This window comes from Euphorbia lathyris, chromosome 4 (assembly GCF_963576675.1).
Source record: "Euphorbia lathyris chromosome 4, ddEupLath1.1, whole genome shotgun sequence".
NCBI lineage: Eukaryota > Viridiplantae > Streptophyta > Magnoliopsida > Malpighiales > Euphorbiaceae > Euphorbia > Euphorbia lathyris.
In genome coordinates this window covers 17871258-17887500 of record NC_088913.1, presented here as the reverse complement: position 1 = coordinate 17887500, position 16243 = coordinate 17871258, and the positions used below count along the sequence as shown (strand labels likewise).

Sequence of the window (16243 nt, the reverse complement as noted above, 5' to 3'; positions counted from 1 at the left end):
TGGGGGTCCTGGGATTCAATCCCAGGTCTTCATCTACTCAAACAGTTCAACAACCGGCATGAAAGCGGAAAACAAAATTCTGAATAAAACAAAAGCAGCTATATATTGAGAAAGAAAATATTTGCGGCAGGAAAAGTAGGCAAGAAGGCAAGAAAAAACTGGAGAATTCCTTTTATGAACATTTCAGCATGAAATTTATTGATCAAAGCATCAGAAAGGAAGTTGGTATGAGTGCTCTTATTTGATTTTATCCAATGTACATAGGAGGCAAGGGGAGGCCTGAATTTGGGCCTTAATAGAAGCTTCAGATTGGAATAATCTGACTCAAAAGAATGGCATTAGTCACGAAATCGGTATGTAGGAAATTGCTATTCGAAGTTCTTCCATGCCCCAACACTCACCCACCTCAAGCCCAATATCATTGCACATATACACTAAAAACATAGAAAAGGAAAGGCAGCCAGTAGCTAAAGAAGCAACAAATTACCAAATTAAATTGTTCTTTCAATCATACTTTTCATACCCAAAGGCAAGTTGTGTTTCAAAATTTTCAAACTAGTGCATGGATCACCATCTACCTTTTGCCCATATGATCAATATCAAAAGGTGGGCATTTGGTCTAGTGGTATGATTCTCGCTTTGGGTGCGAGAGGTCCCGAGTTCGATTCTCGGAATGCCCCCATGTTAGTTGTTTTAAATTTTTTATTTTGGCATACTTCTTACAAAAGAAGCTACTGCTTGAAAAAGTCAATGAAGCCCAGCTTAATAAACCATGCTTCCACCAGCCAGGTGAAGATTTGGTAAAAAAGATGGAGCTATACATGAATTTGTTTATCTAAGTCATTTGAAAGCGCTAAACCAAAAAAAAAAATGGTATATGGCAACATGAAAATTTAACTGATCTAAATCTGATCAACCTAGGGATGACACTTAAGAGGGAAGGGAATGGTGACCAAGTTCAGAGAGACTAATAAGCGTACAGAATCAACAAGATACAAACAGAGCATGTGGTCTAGTGGTATGATTTTCATTTTGTTCCTGGGATGATCCACCTCACCTATTATCTAGGTTTTTTTTTTTTTTAGATGTTGATTACTCTATATACTAAATTGTCGAGAAGAAAAATGAGATGCAAAATGATTTCTAATTACATATTCTTTGAGCAAAGGCACCCGAGTCTAATTCAACCACGGAAGTATTTTTGACATTTCACTTCCGGAGAAGATTCAATGCCAATCAATGTTAAAAATCAACCAGCAGCAGATATTTTAAAAGTAGCAGCAAGAATCATCAGATGACCAAAACAAATTGTTCTGTCATCATACTTCACTTATCCTAGGGTAACTAGTGCATGGATCACCATCACTACCTATTGTCCATACTAATCAATATCAAAAAGTGGGCATTTGGTCTAGTGGTATGATTCTCGCTTTGGGTGCGAGAGGTCTCGAGTTCGATTCTCGGAATGCCCCCATATTTCTATTTTTGCCAGATCAGTTGTTATTTTAATATAATATTACTTCATTTTTTTATTAAAATATGCTTCAACAAAATATAGTTTATGATGCTAGAAATTTAAAATTTGAATCTGTGCGACAGTTACTATTGGAGAGGCAACGTTGCTGTAATCAGACATCAAAACTGGAATGCCTTTAAATACTCTAATATTTCTGACCAGATTCCTTACCAATATTTTTATAAAACTGGGTTTTGAAACTTAGGCAGGCAAAATATCATATCCAAACATATTAAATCAAGCATTTTGCATCCAAACTGACAAAATATTCAAAGCAAGAGATATTTCAACAATTGGGCATTTGGTCTAGTGGTATAATTCTCGCTTAGGGTGCGAGAGGTCCTGAGTTCAATTCTCGGAATGCCCCAATTTTATTTTTAACCAAACATGATTCTTCACCAATGGAAACAAAAGTATGAATATGATAATCAGATCACAAGCATGCATGCTGGCTCATAAAAAATATGAGAAAATAGCAAAAACATATACCAAGAAATGGATGTTTGCACTAAAGAATATGTACCAGAACTTTTGAACCACACAAAGCAATTCCCGTAGGGATGTCAAAATTTGTTGTCGTGTCATAATTGTGTTATGTGATCTATATAATCCACACGATTGTATATGATATAAATGCAATAAAAATGATAATTGTGTCAAACGAAAACCTATGAGGTTATAAATGCAACTTCAGCAGAATATAGAAGTAGAGATAGCTGTCACAAAATAAAATCATTTTCTTCAATCTTCTTATTCTATTCTAAGGGCTTCAAGAAAAGCCAAATAATAAAAGATGTTTGATATGAACCATTTTCTAATTCTTTTTTATAGTTTGTCCGATTTCTCGGTTTGAGGCTCACCAGGCACCCTTTAGGTGGATCCTCTTCTAATTAAAGCTTTCTACGTACGCTGACTCGAACTCGAGATCTAGCTTAAGCGGCTTAAGGCCCTTAACCACTCAAGCCAACCTTAATTGGCAACCATTTTCTACTTAAAAAGTACAATGATTTAATTAAAATAAACAAAGAAGCAACAAATGTCAAGACATGGGCATTTGGTCTAGTGGTATGATTCTCGCTTTGGGTGCGAGAGGTCCCGAGTTCGATTCTCGGAATGCCCCATCATTTTGTTTATTTTGTCTAGTGGTATGATTCTCGCTTTGGGTGCGAGAGGTCCCGAGTTCGATTCTCGGAATGCCCCATCATTTTGTTTATTTTGCCTTATATTATATATTTTTTTGAAAGTATTTCCTATATTATAATTAAATCAGAAGAATTCAGCAACTATATACAAAATGGTTTTGGTTTCAGACAATCAAGTTGAAAAAGCTTGGTCTAAAGTCAACTGTAGATCTGGCAAATATATTTTAATTTCATATAAGATTCCAACTACCAAGTAAATCAGTCACATGTATTATGAGCTGCAGAAAATCACAAATTATAAACAAAACATATTTCAGATCATTCTTCATCACGAATACTAATAATTTTCTCAAGATATCTCAAGGAAAGTGCCTTGTCAATTGTGAGATCTAGAGCATAACGATTGCTTATTGTTTTCAACCTTGAATAACAAAGGAAGGTAGGGTCCTGGGATTCAATCCTGTTAGAGATTAATATAAGATCTACGATTGGGCCTTAACTATCAGCTTGAGTTGTTGGTTAAATCGGTTCCATGACACGGTATCAAAGCCTCTTGGACCAAACCGTCGAGGGTTCTAGTCCTGGCAACATCATTGATTTGTGGAATTAAAAACACATGGTGGGATGGGCCTGTTTTGGGTGTGGGGGGTGTCAAATATTAATATAAGATCTACAATTGGGCCTTAACTATCAGCTTGAGCTGTTGGTTAAATCGGTTCCATGACAAATCCCAGGGTTTCATCCTCTTCCCCGTTCTTGTAATTCTCTGTAATACTCAATTAAGAAAAAGCATCTACTCAAACAGTTCAACAATCAGCATGAAAACGGGCAAACAAAATTCTGATGAAAAAAAGAAGCAGCTATATATTGAGAAAGAAAATATTTGAGGCAGGAGTGGTAGGCAAGAGGCAAGAAAAGTCAGCTTTATGAACATTTCAGCATGAAATTATTGTCAAAGCATCAGAAAGGAAGTTGGTGTGAATGCTCTTATTTGATTTTATCCAATGCACATAGGAGGCAAGGAAGGCCTGAACTTGGGTCTTAGACCACAAAATAGAAGCTTCAGATTGGAACAATCTGACTAAATATAATGGCATTAGTCACGAAATCAGTATGCAGTAAATTGCTATTCAAAGCTCTTCCATGCCCCAACTCACACACCTCAATACTGTTGCAACATATGCGAAAATAAGTTCTTCTTTCAAACATACTTCCCATACCCAAAGGCAAGTTGTGTTTCAAGATTTTCAAACTAGTGCATGGAACACCATCTACCTATTTCCCATATGATCAACATCAAAAGGTGGGCATTTGGTCTAGTGGTATGATTCTAGCTTTGGGTGCGAGAGGTCCCGAGTTCGATTCTCGGAATGCCCCATATCAATTGCTTTTTTTTTTGCCTATTTCTAATAAAACAAACTACTGCTTGAAAAAGTCAATGAAGCCCCAACTTAATAACCCATGCTTCCACAAGCCAGGTGAAGAATTACAACATGAAAAATTTACAATCATTTAATTCGAAGTTCAGGTTTTCCATATTAAAGTTAAGATATCTTGGCCCTGTAACTTGACCCTAATTAAACTATAGAACTACACAATAAAACACTTAGGAGTGAAGATTCTATTATACCCAGAAATGGTAATGAATTCGAGGAACGATTGCATCTTTTCATCAATAGTAAAGATAAAATTGATTTACTTTTGTGCAAGGGATTGAACATATAAAAGAATGCAATATTATCTACTTGAATGACCCAATTAGATGTCTTAACCAAAATAAACAAATATGCTAACACAAGCGTAGATCATACATCCATATAAATAGGAGATTTAAAAAATAAACAAAAAATTAATCAAAATTGAAAACAACATTGAGTGCGAGAAATCAGGTATTTTGCACCCAAATTGACAAAATATTCAAAGTAAAAGTTTCAGCAGAAATTTCAACAAATGGGCATTTGGTCTAGTGGTATGATTCTCGCTTAGGGTGCGAGAGGTCCCGAGTTCAATTCTCGGAATGCCCCTAATTTGTTTTTTTATATTATTTTTTTTCTTTTCCAAACATGATTCTTCACCAGTGGAAACAAAAGTATGAATATGATAATCAGATCAAAATTACATGCCTTTATCCAGATCAATTCGAAGTACAACTAATCTCAACCCTGCCAAAAATGGTTCAAATGTTAAGACTACAGAGCATGCTGACTCATAAAAATATGAGAAACCAGTAAAATCATATACCAAGAAATGGATGTTTGCACTATAGAACAATACCAGAATTTTTGAACCACACAAAGCAATTCCCGTAGGGGTGTCAAAATTTGTTGTCGTCTCATAATTTTGTTATGCGATCTATATATTCCACATTATTGTATGTGATATAAATGCAACAAAAATGATAATTGTGTCAAAATGGTTGTCTCTACATAGCGGTGTAATCGAGTTAAAAATTGACAGCCCTAAATTCTCGTCTTCTATATTGATTTCATGCAAGTCAGATAGGTTATTCAAGGTCTTTACTTCAAATCACAAGTAGAATATTATTTTTGGAACCAATAAATAACTATATTTTGCCTTCACTCTTACCATTGGAATGAAGAAAGAAACTTAGGAAGATACAGACCGAAAACCTATGAGGTTATAATTGCAACTTCAGCAGCATATAGAAGTAGAGATAGCTATCACAAAATCAAATCACTTTCTTCAATCATCTTATTCTATCCTAATGGCTTCAAGAAACGCCAAATAATAAAACATGTTTAGTATGAACCAAATTCTAATTAATGAAAATAAAAAAAGAAGTAACAAATGTCAAGACATGGGCATTTGGTCTAGTGGTATGATTCTCGCTTTGGGTGCGAGAGGTCCCGAGTTCGATTCTCGGAATGCCCCATCATTTTATTCATTTTTCCTATATGCATATATGTTTTTTTAGTATTTCCTATATTATAGTTAAATCAGAAGAATTCAGCAACTAATATGGTTTTGGTTTCTGATAATCAAGTTGAAACATCTTGGTCATGTGAACTGGTCTAAAGTCAACTGTAGATCTGGCATATATATATTTTAATTTCATACAAGATTCCAACTACTAAGTAAATCAGTTTGTATTAATGAGCTGCAGAAAATCACAAATTATAAGTAAAACATATTTCAAAGCATAAGTATTGCTTAATGTTTTCAACCTTTAATAAGAAAGGAAGAGCATCCCAGGGCTTCATCCTCTTCCCCTTTCTTGTAATTCTCTGTAATACTTAATTAAGAAAGAGCATCTACTCAAACAGTTCAACAACCGACATGAAAGTTGGCAAACAAAATTCTGAAGAAGGCAAATATTTGAGGCAGGAAGGCAAGAAAAAGCAGAAGAATTCCTTTTATGAACATTTCAGCACGAAATTATTGATCAAAGCATCAGAAAGGAAGTTGGTATGAGTCCTCTTATTTGATTTTGTCCAATGTACATAGGAGGCAAGGGGAGGCCTGAACTTGGGTCTTAGACCACAAAATAGAAGCTTCAGATTTGAATAATCTGACTCAAAAGAACGGTATCAGTCACGAAACGGGTATGTAGGAAATTGCTATACAAAGTTCTTCCATACCCCAACACTCGCCGACCTCAAGCCCAATACCGTTGCACATATACACTAAAAACAGAGAAAAGAAAAGGCAGCCAGTAGATAAAGAAGCAACGAATCACCAAAATAAATTGTTGTTTCAATCATACTTCCCATACCAAAAGGCAAGTTGTGTTTCAAAATTTTCAAACTAGTGCACGGACCACCATCCACATATTGCCCATATGATCAATATTAAAAAAATGGGCATTTGGTCTAGTGGTCGCTTTGGGTGTGATAGGTCCCAAGTTTGATTCTCAGAATGCCCCATGTCAATTGTGTTTTTTTTTTTTTTTTTGCATACTTAACAAAATAAGCTACTGCTTCAAAAGTTCAATGAAGCCCAAGCTTAATAACCCATGCTTCCACAAGCCAGGTGAAGATTTGGTAAAAAGATGGATCTATTATAATATCTATACATGAAATATTACCAGAATTTGTTTATCTAAGCCGTTTGATATTGCTCAGTCAAAAAAAAGTATATAGCACCAGCAACATGAAAATTTAACTGCTCTAAATCTGACCAACCTAGGAATGACACTTAAGGAAGGGACTGGTGACCAAGTTCAGAGACTAGCAAGTACAGATACTCCTCAAGAGAGTTCACTTAAATAAACACAGAATCAACGAGATACAAAACAGAGCATGTGGTCTAGTGGTATGATTCTCACTTTGGGAACAAGAGCATAATTTTGTTCCTGGGATATTCCACCCCACCTATTATCTGGTTTTTAATTACTCTATATACTATTTTTTCAAGAAGATAATGAGATGCAGATGGTTTCTAATTACATGGTCTTTGAGCAAAGGAACCCGAGTCCAATTCAACCACGGAAAGTATTTTGACATTTCACTTCCCGAAGAAGATTCAACTTTGATCAATGTTAAAAATCAACCAGCAGCAGATATTGATATGTCGTTAAGTAATGAAACAGCTGCATCAACTATATAAAAAACACAATTTGTCACTCTTACCTGTACAGACATGTTGAATTTGATCCGAAAAGATGAATATTGCTTTACTCAGGCTCACAACGAACGAATATCCGAAGCCCCATGCAAAATAACATCAGGAGCTGGCCATTTGGTTTCAGATATCAAAGTCAAAATTCTTTCGCCCCATAACCTGACCTTCGTAAACAGCAGAACTACAATAAAAGATCAAGAAGTTACTAACTCTATGGTTATTTTTTCGGTACATATTATCTCAACATGCTTTTGCCTGAAGTCAACTGCAGAATTACAACATGAAATGTTTTCAATCATTTATTTTCAGAGTCTTTTTCTGTTGTTTTGTTCGAACAATTTGAAGTTCAGGTTTTCCATATTAAAGTTAAGATATCTTGGCCCTGTAACTTGACCTGAATTAAACAGCAGAACTAGAAAATAAAACACCTAGGAGAGTGAAGATTCTAGCCTCAAAAAAAAAAAGGAGAGTGAAGATTCTATTACACCCAGAAATAGTTATAAATTCAAGGAACAATTGCAGTTTTTCATCAACAGTGAAGATAAAATTGAATGCAATATTATCAACTTGAATGACCCAATTAGATGTGTTAGCCAAAGTAACTATTCAAACTCCAGATAAATACGAGATTAAAAAAATTCATCAAAATTGAAAACATCATAAGAGTATCCCATGCAAATCAAGTTATACAACATAAAGAAGTTCTCCAATCATCAAATATTTGCAAATTCAAGCATTATCAAACCTCAAATTTCTAAAGTTTTAGCACCAAACCTAGAATTAATTGAGGAAAAACTAATTTCTATTGTACAAGGAACTGAGGAAGAAAAAAAAAGATAGGAATGATTAGAGTGATCATAAGCAAAAATTTCTCCAAGAATCCATAACTTAAACAATAGATAGGAGTCGAAAAAACACATAAACCTAAGAAACAGATAGCAGATTTAACCCAGCATAGCAAGAGCTGGAAATCAGAAGCCAAACGAATTCGTAAAAGACTGTTAAGTACCTTTAGAGCTTAGTTCGAAAGATGTTCTTGAGATATGTGAGCACCAATGCTTCCTCTAGATGGCGGGAAAGATAGAGAAGAGAAAGGATAAAGGCTTTTGAGAATGTTTTTGTAGGATTTTCCTTGGTTTTCTCGGCAAACAAAGAGACAGAACCAGGTGTATTTTGACTTGGGTCAAAAGGTTTTCCCAATCACACTGACATATTGACATTATATGATTATGATAATAGTTTTCACATTCTTCATTATCCATAATTAAATAATAAGATTTCTCGTAAAAAATTAAATAATAAGATTTTTCCCGGTAATTTTCATAATAATTGAACGGTTAAGGGTCTTAAATCTTTTAAATTAGATTTTGAGTTGGAATTTATTTTGTAAAAAAAAAATTTAATTGAAAGATAATCATTTAAAAAGTGTCTGACGAATTTCGAACTGAAAAATCAGACAGTACGTATTAGCATGTTTTGGTTGGTGAGTTAGTATTTTACTCATGTAGAATTTGAACGGATGCTAAACTGGTAGTGGAGGTATTCATTCTAAATGGGTGCATTTGTCTGAATTTGGTTGATACAAAAATGCAGGGTCATTCTTGATAACAATTCTAATTTTAAATTTTTTTATTCCTCATTTAGCAAATGAGGTGCTCATTTAGTAACTAGGTAGACCCCTTCCAATGTTAGTGATTATTTTTTGTTCTAATTGCAGAGTTAGCTTAAGGATGTAATTTTTAAAGATGTAAGTCCCATTATTTAATAACAGGTCGATTTCTTTTTAAAAATAGTTAAATTAATTTTAATATATATTATTTTAGAATAAAAAATTAATTAAACTATTTCTACTTAATACATTTTATTAAAAAATGTGAATTAAACAGTACATTCTTCTAAAGCAAAATGGATATGTTGGCATATTTTTTTATATATTATGTAAACCTGATTGATTTTATAAAAACACATGGCACATCATCTGCATATTTTAATATATATCTTTATACCATAAAAAAATATTATCTTCGTTTCAAAAAAAAATATTATCTTCTAAGATATAAAAGTATCCTTTCTATCTACAACAACAACAAAGTCTTAGTCCCGAAATGATTCGGGGTCGTCTAACATGAACCATCATATAAAACCGTAAAATCAAGTCGTGTCAGCGACACAAATTCGCTCCCTCCACTCCGTCCTATCCACTGCCATATTTTCCTCAATTCTCAGTAAACTCATATCACCCTCGTTCCCTCCACTTCGTCCTATCCTTTCTATCTATCAAAAAAAAAATATAGATATAAAAGTATATCTTTATACAAATGATATACTCCCGATCAGGGGCGAATCTAGGATTTCTCCTCCATGGGGGCAAACAATACGACTAAAATAATTTTTATCCAAAAAATAATAATTATAGAAACCCAGGGATCAAAGCTCAAGTTCAAGTAAAATAGTAGCAGAAATATCAAATCAAAATTCAAGTAGGAGCAAAAAAATACCAAAGCAGAGAGGCAAAGATCGGAGATGGAGTGCGAGACCAACGATCCAATTACGGAGGGATTGGCTGTCAATTTTGATTTAATCTTACTTAGGATTAGGGATTTCAATTTAGGCTTAAAAAGAAAGAGGAGTTGAGGAAGAAGAACTAACTAGATTAACGAGATTAAGAGAGACCGATGGTTTGTTTTAGGACCTATTTAGTTTTACATTTAAATATTTACTTTTTATTTTTTTATTTTTATTGTAAATAAAACAACGTTGTTTTTCTTTAAAACAGAATCAAAAAAATAAAAATAAAATATTAAATTTAAAACTATTCTTCATCCTCAATTATAAAACCAGTAAACCTTAAACCTTCATTGATGAACGGGGGCAAAGCTCTAAAACTTCAAAATTAATACCTGGATTTTTAAAAAAAATACAAATGTCAGTGGGGGCAATTGCCCCCGTGCTGGATTACCCCCTGCTCCCGATGAATATTTCTTTTTTTTTTGTTCGTAAGTGTATCCACCACCGATAGCAGTGGCTATTCACTTTCACAGATGGTTTGCACTTCTATGGATGGGGCTGTTGGGCTTTTCTGACCCATGAGGAGCCCAATTAGGGTTAGGCCCATGCTTTAACTCTAGGAGTATATAAGGGTAAGTTTAAGATAGTTTTTTGGGAAAATTACACAGAAATTCATCTTTTAGAAACTATTTATAACTATGTCGAGTCATAATTTTGGATTATGTCAAACTAGTAAAATCAGTACTTTTAATATATTTTAAGGATTAGAATTTATAAATTAGAAGTCTAGAATATGTTTTCTAGGATTTATGATTTATGCATTGGAGTTTAGATTTTTTAAATTATAGTGTAAAATCATAATTTATAGAGAATAATGACATATTAAGAATTAAGTTTGGTGATATGGCTTAATTGTAAATTTGTATTTAATTATGATATTCATGTAATTGACCCTAGTTTTTTAGACCTAATTTTCGGCCACCACAAAAGAAAAGAGAAAGTGAAAGTCCATTCTTCTTCCATTTCGCCCAGCCACACGAAATTGCCCATAGTCGGAGATTGAACCGTTGGATCGTTGTGAAATTTGGACAGGAGCTTCCTAACACCTGTTCGCTTGTTTTCACCGGAGCGATCGTCATTCGGAGGCTTGGAAGACCAGTTCGTACTAGGGGCAGATTGTAGGCAGATTTGTAACTTCTTTGAGGTTCTTCCTTTTCTTTTGTGTTGTGATTGATTCCATACTTCTTGAGGGAAAATTCCAAGATTGTATGTTGATTGTGTATGCCTCTAGTGTTATCTAGGGATGAACTTGTGTATTGCCCATTATTATTTGATATAGTGGAAGGTTTAAGCGGACTACGGTCCCCGTGGTTTTTACTCCTTGCATTGAGGGGGTTTTCCACGTAAAAATCGTGCTTATTCTTTGTGTTTGTGTGGCTGACATTTTACTATCGTTGTTGCTTCATTTGTGTTTGGTTGTTGCTCTACTAATTAGTTTCCTCATAGATTCATTCAAGTCGGGAAAAGATTAATTATGAAGGTTAATTCCGCATTATTGTTGTTACCGTTGTTAGTCTGTTTTTCCCATCAGATTGGTATCAGAACCAGGCTATTGTTGTTGTTGGATTTGTTTGAATGATGGAGGCTAATACAAATAGAATGGTGAATTTAAATGGTTCAAATTACCATGTCTGGAAAGGGAAAATGGAGGACCTTCTTTATGTGAAGGATTATTATCTGCCAGTGTTCAGTAAAGATATGCCTGAGGGTAAGTCAGAGTCTGAGTGGACTATTTTGCATCGTCAGGTCTGTGGTTATATCAGACAGTGGGTGGATGATAATGTTTTGAATCATATTAGTGGAGAAGCAAATGCACAGGAGTTATGGAACAAGCTTGAGCAGTTGTATGCTAGAAAGACAGGGAATAACAAGTTGTTCTTGATAAAGCAGATGATGAATTTGAAGTACCAAGATGGGGCTCCTTTGTCAGATCACTTGAATGTCTTTTAGGGAATCATAAATCAGCTTTCTAGAATGGGGATCAAGTTTGAAGAGGAGGTACAGGCTTTATGGCTCCTTGGTACATTACCGGACTCTTGGGAGACGTTTAGGACATCATTGTCTAACTCTACACCAGATGGGATTATTTCCATGGAATTGGCTAAGGGAAACATGTTGAATGAAGAGATTAGAAGAAAGTCACAAGGTTCCTCTTCACAGTCAGATGTCTTAGTCACAGAGAGGCAGGGGAGAAGTCAGAGCAGAGGTTCGAGTAACAGAGGGAAACATCGCAGCAGTTCCAGGGGTAAGTTTGCCAATGTTGAGTGCTACCATTGTGGCAAGAAGGGGCATACCAAAAGATACTGCAGACAGCTGAAGAAAGACAACAAGAAGGGTGCTGAAAACAATCAGAAGAAAGATGACAGTGGTAATGAGAAAGCCGAGGTAAATGCTAATACTGATAATTTCCTGATTTGTGGTGATTGTGATGTTATTAATGTTGCCTATGATGATTCGAGTTGGGTTGTTGATAGTGGTGCTGCATGTCATGTTACATCACATAGAGATTTTTACTCATCCTACACACCAGGTGATCATGGTGATGTTCATATGGGTAATAATGGAAAATCAAAGGTTGTTGGTATTGGAGAAGTCTGTTTGAAGTTTGACACTGGAATGGAGGTGGTTTTACATAATGTGAAACATGTTCCAGATATGAGAATGAATTTGATTTCTACAGGCTTGCTTGATGATGATGGTTACCACAACAGCTTTGGTAATGGTCAATAGAAGCTCACTCGAGGTTCTTTAGTTGTGGCAAGAGGAAGTAAGCACTCTAAGTTGTACATGGCACTTCCAAAGATCTCCAAGAGCATTGTTAATGCGGTGGAGAATTATGATATGGTTGACTTGTGGCATAAAAGACTTGTTCATATGAGTGAAAAGGGCATGTCTATTTTGTCAAAGAAGAAGAAGCTATCTGGGTTGGAGAATATACAATTGAAGAAATGTTCTGACTGCTTGGCTGGTAAACAGACCAGGGTTTCATTTAAGAGTCATCCTCCTCACAGGAAGGAGAAGATACTTGATCTGGTTCATTCCGATGTGTGTGGTCCTATGTCAACTAGGACAATTGGTGGTTCCCTCTATTTTGTTACATTCATCGATGATTATTCAAGGAAGATGTGGGTGTACACCTTGAAGACAAAAGATCAAGTGTTAGATGCTTTCAAGCAGTTTCAAGCATTAGTTGAGAGACAGACTGGGAAGAAGCTTAACTGTATCCGTTCAGATAATGGAGGTGAGTATATAGGCCCCTTTGATGCTTATTGTAGAGAGCAGGGTATTCGGCACCAAAAGACTCCTCCAAAGACTCCACAGTTGAATGGCTTAGCAGAACGGACCAACAGGACTCTAGTTGAGAGAGTCAGATGCATTTTGTCTCATGCAGGGTTGCCTAGATCATTTTGGGGTGAAGCTTTGAGTACTGTGGTACATGTACTAAATCTTACACCTAGTGTTCCTTTGCAATTTGATGTTCCTGACAGGGTATGGAGTGGCAAAGATGTTTCTTATGATCATTTACGTGTCTTTGGATGCAAGGCTTTTGTGCATATTCCCAAAGATGAGAGATCTAAGCTTGATGTGAAGACTAGGCAGTGTGTGTTCATTGGCTATGGACAAGATGAGTTGGGTTACAAGTTGTATGATCCAATTCAGAAGAAAATTGTGAGAAGCCGAGATGTTATCTTTGTGGAAGATCAGACTTTGAAAGATGTTGAGAAGGCAGAGTCAGTTCCTCAGCATATTGATGATCTTCTTGATAGGGTTGAGACAGCTCCTCAGCAGACAGATGTCCTTATTGACTTGGATCCAGTTCCTCCTCGACATGTTGATGTAGGAGATGGTGTTCAGAATGATGACCAACAGGGTATTGATGATGTTGATGCTCCACAACAGGAAGAGATGGATGAGATTATCCATGAGGAGTTACCAGTACCAGATGTTCCACCTTTTGTTCCACTTAGGCGGTCTATCAGAGATCGTCATCCTTCCACCAAGTATCATGCAAATGATTATGTGTTGTTGACTGATGGGGGAGAACCCGAGAGTTATGCAGAAGCTATGGAAGATGAGCATAAGAAAGAGTGGGTTGATGCCATGCAAGATGAGATGAAGTCCTTGTATGAGAATAATACTTTTGAGTTGGTGAAGTTGCCTAAGGGCAAGAGAGCTTTGAAGAATAGGTGGGTGCTCAGAAAGAAGCAAGAAGATAATTCTTCACAGCCACGATACAAAGCTAGATTGGTGGTCAAGGGATTCAGTCAAAAGAAAGGTATTAACTTTGATGAGATATTTTCTCCAGTTGTGAAAATGGCATCTATTAGAGTTGTTCTCGGTTTAGCAGCTAGTCTTGATTTGGAGGTTGAACAGATGGATGTCAAGACTGCATTTCTCCATGGTGACTTAGATAAGGAGATTTACATGGAGCAGTCTGAAGGGTTTCAGGTGAAAGGAAAAGAGGGGTATGTGTGTAGACTTCAGAAAAGTCTATATGGTTTGAAGCAAGCACCAAGGCAGTGGTACAGGGAGTTTGAGTCAGTTATGGGGGAGCAAGGCTACCAGAAGACCACTTCAGATCACTGTGTTTTTGTTCAGAGGTTTGGCCCTGATGACTTTGTTATTTTGTTGCTTTATGTTGATGACATGTTAATTGTTGGCAAGAATGCTGGAAGAATTGCCCAATTGAAGAAAGAGTTGAGCAAGTCTTTTGCTATGAAAGACTTGGGGCCAGCAAAACAGATTCTTGGCATTAAGATTACTCGAGACAGAGCTGCCAAGAAATTGCACATATCACAGGAGAAGTACATTGCTTTGCAAATTCAACATGGATAAAGCTAAAGTGGTTAGTTCTCCTCTTACTACCAACTTTAAGCTCACTGGAAAAGATTGCCCTTCTACGGAGAAAGAGAAGGAAGAGATGGATAGAGTTCTATATGCCTCAGCAGTAGGAAGTTTGATGTATGCTATGGTGTGTACACGGCCTGATATAGCTTATGCAATAGGTGTTGTTAGCCGTTATATGTCAAATCCGGGTAGGAAGCATTGGGAGGCAGTTAAGTGGATATTCAGATATATATGGGGTACTTCCAAATTGGGTCTTACATTTGGAAATGGGAAGCCAGTGCTTGTTGGGTACACGGATTCTGATATGGCAGGAGATAAGGATAACCTGAGGTCTACTTCTGGTTATTTGATGACTTTTGCAGGGGGAGCTGTGTCATGGCAATCAAGATTGTAGAAATGTGTTGCACTTTCTACAACAGAGGCAGAGTATATAGCAGCAACAGAAGCAGGTAAGGAGATTTTGTGGTTGAAAAGGTTTGTGCAAGAGCTTGGCTTTAAACAACAGCGGTATGTGATTCTTTGTGATAGTCAAAGCGCGATTCATCTTGCTAGAAACTCTACTTACCATGCTCAAACAAAACATATTGATGTGAGGTATCATTGGATTAGAGATGCTCTTGAAGAAGGGATGTTTGTGTTGGTCCCTTGTTTAGTTGCAAGTATAGTTCCAAGGGGGGGGGGGGGTTAGGAACTATTTAAACTTTTTTGCAATTTAGGCAGACTTCTTTTTCTAAAAAAAGTTTGAACAGCGGCGCTGAGTAAACAGTAAGGTACTGGCTTAGTCAACAGGTGACTAGGTCAGTTTCTTAGCTTGAGTCAGGCGATAGCACTTAGAGTCTATTCCTGAGCTCAGACGTTCAACGCGCACAACTCAACTTGACCTCTTTACTTGGTCAGTTTTGATTATTTAAAGCAAGCAATATAAATAAGGAGTTAAGGTAAGAAATACTTCACTCAGCATGAGCAACGTCAGTACGAGCGAAGTCAGTCACAGCGCAAGAAAAAGAAATAGATAGGCTAGGTCTTAATATTTGTAATCTATATGCTATGTTTATTTCTTTTGCTGTGTAACTGCTGACTTCTTTCAACTTATATATCATACTTACTTTTCTTATTCAAATACTGAGTTATGATATATGCTAATAAGTACTGAGTTATTATGTATCTTCATTTATATCAGCTTTGTTTAACACTTATAATGTTTATTGACTAAATGATATGCTGATAACATGTTTGACATGAACCTATACACTTATGAAATATTCTGATAAGAACTCATTGAACAACAAATTACTCAGCGCGCTCTATATGTCTAAAACTTTCGCCTAACACTGAGTAAATAGAATATGTGATATAGCTGACCTATATCTGAAAACTGACCTTAGACTTACTCATTTAAATCATTAAATGTCTTAAGTAAAACTAAGTCAGTAGCTCAACCCTTACGGGGGAGTTTGCTAAATTATACTAGGTCAACTATCATGGGGGAGCTCATACTGAGTTCCTTGCTGAATAGTTTTGCCAACATCAAAATGGGGGAGTTTGTTGAAACACCTTTCCACATAATTTTGATTTGACAAAATTGTTT

At 35.9% G+C, this 16243-nt stretch overlaps 1 long non-coding RNA gene and 7 other non-coding genes across 10 annotated transcripts in view; 7 read left to right on the top strand and 1 right to left on the bottom strand.

The window, feature by feature from the left end:
- LOC136227990 (uncharacterized) overlaps positions 1–8422 on the bottom strand; it is a 17436-nt gene extending 9014 nt beyond the window's left edge. For all 3 annotated transcript variants that reach the window (XR_010688361.1, XR_010688360.1, XR_010688362.1), the window contains exons 1-2: positions 8249–8422; positions 7248–7420 (exon numbers count right to left, since the gene is read on the bottom strand). This is a non-coding gene — a long non-coding RNA (uncharacterized lncRNA). The remainder of the gene's footprint in view (positions 1–7247; positions 7421–8248) is intronic.
- Positions 609–680, top strand: TRNAP-UGG (transfer RNA proline (anticodon UGG)). The gene has a single exon. It is a non-coding gene; the product is annotated as a tRNA-Pro (tRNA).
- TRNAP-UGG (transfer RNA proline (anticodon UGG)) lies at positions 1401–1472 on the top strand. Its single transcript has one exon. It is a non-coding gene; the product is annotated as a tRNA-Pro (tRNA).
- Positions 1812–1883, top strand: TRNAP-AGG (transfer RNA proline (anticodon AGG)). Its single transcript has one exon. It is a non-coding gene; the product is annotated as a tRNA-Pro (tRNA).
- On the top strand, positions 2565–2636 carry TRNAP-UGG (transfer RNA proline (anticodon UGG)). The gene has a single exon. It is a non-coding gene; the product is annotated as a tRNA-Pro (tRNA).
- TRNAP-UGG (transfer RNA proline (anticodon UGG)) lies at positions 3964–4035 on the top strand. The gene has a single exon. It is a non-coding gene; the product is annotated as a tRNA-Pro (tRNA).
- Positions 4611–4682, top strand: TRNAP-AGG (transfer RNA proline (anticodon AGG)). Its single transcript has one exon. It is a non-coding gene; the product is annotated as a tRNA-Pro (tRNA).
- TRNAP-UGG (transfer RNA proline (anticodon UGG)) lies at positions 5479–5550 on the top strand. The gene has a single exon. It is a non-coding gene; the product is annotated as a tRNA-Pro (tRNA).
- Positions 8423–16243: the final 7821 nt, after the last annotated feature.